Source organism: Salvelinus alpinus, chromosome 6, assembly GCF_045679555.1.
Source record: "Salvelinus alpinus chromosome 6, SLU_Salpinus.1, whole genome shotgun sequence".
NCBI classification, from domain to species: Eukaryota; Metazoa; Chordata; class Actinopteri; order Salmoniformes; family Salmonidae; genus Salvelinus; species Salvelinus alpinus.
Genome location: NC_092091.1, coordinates 1 through 6,136, shown reverse-complemented (window position 1 = coordinate 6,136; position 6,136 = coordinate 1).

The following is a 6,136-nucleotide window of genomic DNA, read 5'->3' as shown; positions in this document are numbered from 1 at the left end:
ATGGCTCTAATCTGATAGTGGTAGTGGTGTAGTAGATGTCTATTCTCCCTTATGGCTCTAATCTGATAGTGGTAGTGGGGTGGTAGATGTCTAGTCTCCTTTATGACTCTACTTTGATAGTGGTAGATGTCTAGTCTCCCCTATTGCTCTAATCTGACAGTGGTTGTGGGGTAGTAGATGTCTAGTCTACCTTATGGCTCTAATCTGATAGTGGTAGTTGGCTGGTAGATGTCTAGACTCCCTTATTGCTCTAATCTGATAGTGGTAGTGGGGCAGTAGATGTCTAGTCTCCCTTATTGCTCTAATCTGATAGTGGTAGTGGTGTGGTAGATGTCTAGTCTACCTTATGGCTCTAATCTGATAGTGGTAGTGGGGTGGTAGATGTCTAGTCTCCCTTATGGCTCTAATCTGATAGTGGTAGATGTCTAGTCTCCCTTTTTGCTCTAATCTGATAGTGGTTGTGGGGTGGTAGATGTCTAGTCTACCGTATGGCTCTAATCTGATAGTGGTAGTTGGCTGGTAGATGTCTAGACTCCCTTATGGGTCTAATCTGATAGTGGTAGTGGGGCAGTAGATGTCTAGTCTCCCTTATGGCTCTAATCTGATAGTGGTAGTGGTGTGGTAGATTTCTTGTCTACCTTATGGCTCTAATCTGATAGTGGTAGTGGGGTGGTAGATGTCTAGTCTCCCTTATGGCTCTAATCTGATAGTGGTAGTGGGGTAGTAGATGTCTAGTCTCCTTTATGGCTCTACTTTGATAGTGGTAGATGTCTAGTCTCCCTTATTGCTCTAATCTGATAGTGGTTGTGGGGTGGTAGATGTCTAGTCTACCTCATGGCTCTAATGTGATAGTGGTAGTTGGCTGGCAGATGTCTAGACTCCCTTATGGCTCTAAACTGATAGTGGTAGTAGGGCAGTAGATGTCTAGTCTCCCTTATGGCTCTAATCTGATAGTGGTAGTGGTGTGGTAGATGTCTAGTCTACCTTATGGCGCTAATTTGACAGTGGTTGTGGGGTGGTAGATGTCTACTCTACCTTATGGCTCTAATCTGATAGTAGTAGTGGGGTGGTAGATGTCTAGTCTACCTTATGTCTCTAATCTGATAGTGGTAGTGGGGTAGTAGATGTATATTGTCCCTTATGGCTCTAATCTGATAGTGGTAGATGTCTAGTCTCCCTTATGTCTCTAATCTGATAGTGGTAGTGGGGTAGTAGATGTCTATTCTCCCTTATGGCTCTAATCTGATAGTGGTAGTGGGGTGGCAGATGTCTAGTCTCCCTTATGGCTCTAATCTGATAGTGGTAGATGTCTAGTCTCCCGTTTTGCTCTAATCTGATAGTGGTTGTGGGGTGGTAGATGTCTAGACTCCCTTCTGGCTCTAATCTGATAGTGGTAGTGGTGTAGTAGATGTCTATTCTCCCTTATGGCTCTAATCTCATAGTGGTAGTGGGGTGGTAGATGTCTAGTCTCCTTTATGACTCTACTTTGATAGTGGTAGATGTCTAGTATCCCCTATTGCTCTAATCTGACAGTGGTTGTGGGGTAGTAGATGTCTAGTCTACCTTATGGCTCTAATCTCATAGTGGTAGTTGGCTGGTAGATGTCTAGACTGCCTTATGGCTCTAATCTGATAGTGGTAGTGGGGCAGTAGATGTCGAGTCTCCCTTATGGCTCTAATCTGATAGTGGTAGTGGTGTGGTAGATGTCTAGTCTACTTTATGGCTCTAATCTGATAGTGGTAGTGGGGTGGTAGATGTCTAGTCTCCCTTATGGCTCTAATCTGATAGTGGTAGTGGGGTGGTAGATGTCTAGTCTCCCTTATGGCTCTAATCTGATAGTGGTAGATGTCTAGTCTCCCTTTTTGCTCTAATCTGATAGTGGTTGTGGGGTGGTAGATGTCTAGTCTACCTTATGGCTCTAATCTGATAGTGGTAGTTGGGTGGTAGATGTCTAGACTCCCTTCTGGCTCTAATCTGATAGTGGTAGTGGTGTAGTAGATGTCTATTCTCCCTTATGGCTCTAATCTGATAGTGGTAGTGGGGTGGTAGATGTCTAGTCTCCTTTATGGCTCTACTTTGATAGTGGTAGATGTCTAGTCTCCCTTATTGCTCTAATCTGATAGTGGTAGTGGGGTGGTAGATGTCTAGTCTACCTTATTGCTCTAATCTGATAGTGGTAGTGGGGTGGTAGATGTCTAGTCTCCCTTATGGCTCTAATCTGATAGTGGTAGTGGGGTGTTAGATGTCTAGACTCCCTTATGGCTCTAATCTGATAGTGGTAGATGTCTAGTCTCCCTTATTGCTCTAATCTGATAGTGGTTGTGGGGTGATAGATGTCTAGTCTACCTTATGGCTCTAATCTGATAGTGGTAGATGTCTAGTCTCCCTTTTTGCTCTAATCTGATAGTGGTTGTGGGGTGGTAGATGTCTATTGTCCCTTATGGCTCTAATCTGATAGTGGTAGATGTCTAGTCTCCCTTATGTCTCTAATCTGATAGTGGTAGTGGGGTAGTAGATGTCTATTCTCCCTTATGGCTCTAATCTGATAGTGGTAGTGGGGTGGCAGATGTCTAGTCTCCCTTATGGCTCTAATCTGATAGTGGTGGATGTCTAGTCTCCCTTTTTGCTCTAATCTGATAGTGGTTGTGGTGTGGTAGATGTCTAGTCTACCTTATGGCTCTAATCTGATAGTGGTAGTGGTGTAGTAGATGTCTATTCTCCCTTATGGCTCTAATCTGATAGTGGTAGTGGGGTGGTAGATGTCTAGTCTCCTTTATGACTCTACTTTGATAGTGGTAGATGTCTAGTCTCCCCTATTGCTCTAATCTGACAGTGGTTGTGGGGTAGTAGATGTCTAGTCTACCTTATGGCTCTAATCTGATAGTGGTAGTTGGCTGGTAGATGTCTAGACTCCCTTATTGCTCTAATCTGATAGTGGTAGTGGGGCAGTAGATGTCTAGTCTCCCTTATTGCTCTAATCTGATAGTGGTAGTGGTGTGGTAGATGTCTAGTCTACCTTATGGCTCTAATCTGATAGTGGTAGTGGGGTGGTAGATGTCTAGTCTCCCTTATGGCTCTAATCTGATAGTGGTAGATGTCTAGTCTCCCTTTTTGCTCTAATCTGATAGTGGTTGTGGGGTGGTAGATGTCTAGTCTACCGTATGGCTCTAATCTGATAGTGGTAGTTGGCTGGTAGATGTCTAGACTCCCTTATGGGTCTAATCTGATAGTGGTAGTGGGGCAGTAGATGTCTAGTCTCCCTTATGGCTCTAATCTGATAGTGGTAGTGGTGTGGTAGATTTCTTGTCTACCTTATGGCTCTAATCTGATAGTGGTAGTGGGGTGGTAGATGTCTAGTCTCCCTTATGGCTCTAATCTGATAGTGGTAGTGGGGTGGTAGATGTCTAGTCTCCTTTATGACTCTACTTTGATAGTGGTAGATGTCTAGTCTCCCTTATTGCTCTAATCTGACAGTGGTTGTGGGGTGGTAGATGTCTAGTCTACCTTATGGCTCTAATCTGATAGTGGTAGTGGGGTGGTAGATGTCTAGACTCCCTTATGGCTCTAAACTGATAGTGGTAGTGGGGTGGTAGATGTCTAGTCTCCCTTATGGCTCTAATCTGATAGTGGTAGTGGTGTGGTAGATGTCTAGTCTCCCTTATGGCTCTAATCTGATAGTGGTAGTTGGGTGGTAGATGTCTAGTCTCCCTTATGGCTCTAATCTGATAGTAGTAGTGGGGTGGTAGATGTCTAGTCTACCTTATGTCTCTAATCTGATAGTGGTAGTGGGGTAGTAGATGTATATTGTCCCTTATGGCTCTAATCTGATAGTGGTAGATGTCTAGTCTCCCTTATGTCTCTAATCTGATAGTGGTAGTGGGGTAGTAGATGTCTATTCTCCCTTATGGCTCTAATCTGATAGTGGTAGTGGGGTGGCAGATGTCTAGTCTCCCTTATGGCTCTAATCTGATAGTGGTAGATGTCTAGTCTCCCTTTTTGCTCTAATCTGATAGTGGTTGTGGGGTGGTAGATGTCTAGACTCCCTTCTGGCTCTAATCTGATAGTGGTAGTGGTGTAGTAGATGTCTATTCTCCCTTATGGCTCTAATCTCATAGTGGTAGTGGGGTGGTAGATGTCTAGTCTCCTTTATGACTCTACTTTGATAGTGGTAGTGGTGTAGTAGATGTCTATTCTCCCCTATTGCTCTAATCTGACAGTGGTTGTGGGGTAGTAGATGTCTAGTCTACCTTATGGCTCTAATCTGATAGTGGTAGTTGGCTGGTAGATGTCTAGACTGCCTTATGGCTCTAATCTGATAGTGGTAGTGGGGCAGTAGATGTCGAGTCTCCCTTATGGCTCTAATCTGATAGTGGTAGTGGTGTGGTAGATGTCTAGTCTACCTTATGGCTCTAATCTGAAAGTGGTAGTGGGGTGGTAGATGTCTAGTCTCCCTTATGGCTCTAATCTGATAGTGGTAGTGGGGTGGTAGATGTCTAGTCTCCCTTATGGCTATAATCTGATAGTGGTAGTGGGGTAGTAGATGTCTAGTCTCCCTTTTTGCTCTAATCTGATAGTGGTTGTGGGGTGGTAGATGTCTAGTCTACCTTATGGCTCTAATCTGATAGTTGTAGTTGGGTGGTAGATGTCTAGTCTCCCTTATGAATCTAATCTGATAGTGGTAGTGGGGCAGTAGATGTCTAGTCTCCCTTATGGCTCTAATCTGATAGTGGTAGTGGTGTGGTAGATGTCTAGTCTCCCTTATGGCACTAATCTGATAGTGGTAGTTGGGTGGTAGATGTCTAGTCTCCCTTATGGCTCTAATCTGATAGTGGTAGTGGTGTGGTAGATGTCTAGTCTACCTTATGGCTCTAATCTGATAGTGGTAGTTGGGTGGTAGATGTCTATTCTCGCTTATGGCTCTAATCTGATAGTGGTAGTGGGGTGGTAGATGTCTAGTCTCCCTTATGTCTCTAATCTGATAGTGGTAGTGGGGTAGTAGATGTCTATTGTCCCTTATGGCTCTAATCTGATAGTGGTAGATGTCTAGTCTCCCTTATGTCTCTAATCTGATAGTGGTAGTGGGGTAGTAGATGTCTATTCTCCCTCATGGATCTAATCTGATAGTGGTAGTGGGGTGGCAGATGTCTAGTCTCCCTTATGGCTCTAATCTGATAGTGGTAGATGTCTAGTCTCCCTTTTTGCTCCAATCTGATAGTGGTTGTGGGGTGGTAGATGTCTAGACTCCCTTCTGGCTCTAATCTGATAGTGGTAGTGGTGTAGTAGATGTCTATTCTCCCTAATGGCTCTAATCTGATAGTGGTAGTGGGGTGGTAGGCGTCTAGTCTCCTTTATAGCTCTAATCTGATAGTGGTAGTGAGGCAGTAGATGTCTAGTCTCCCTTATGGCTCTAATCTGATAGTGGTAGTGGGGTGGTAGATGTCTAGTCTCCCTTATGGCTCTAATCTTACAGTGGTAGTTGGTTGGCAGATGTCTAGTCTCCCTTATGACTCTAATCTGATAGTGGTAGTGGGGCAGTAGATGTCTAGTCTCCCTTATGGCTCTAATCTGATAGTGGTGTGGTAGATGTCTAGTCTCCCTTATGGCTCTAATCTGATAGTGGTAGTTGGGTGGTAGATGTCTAGTCTCCCTTATGGCTCTAATCTGATAGTGGTAGTGGTGTGGTAGATGTCTAGTCTACTTTATGGCTCTAATCTGATAGTGGTAGTTTGGTGGTAGATGTCTATTCTCCCTTATGTCTCTAATCTGATAGTGGTAGTGGGGTAGTAGATGTCTATTGTCCCTTATGGCTCTAATCTGATAGTGGTAGATGTCTAGTCTCCCTTTTTGCTCCAATCTGATAGTGGTTGTGGGGTGGTAGATGTCTAGACTCCCTTCTGGCTCTAATCTGATAGTGGTAGTGAGGCAGTAGATGTCTAGTCTCCCTTATGGCTCTAATCTGATAGTGGTAGTGGGGTGGTAGATGTCTAGTCTCCCTTATGGCTCTAATCTGATAGTGGTAGTGGGGTGGTAGATGTCTAGTCTCCCTTTTGGCTCTAATCTGATAGTGGTAGTGGGGGTGGTAGATGTCTAGTCTCCCTTATGTCTCTAATCTGATAGTGGTAGTGGGGTAGTTGTC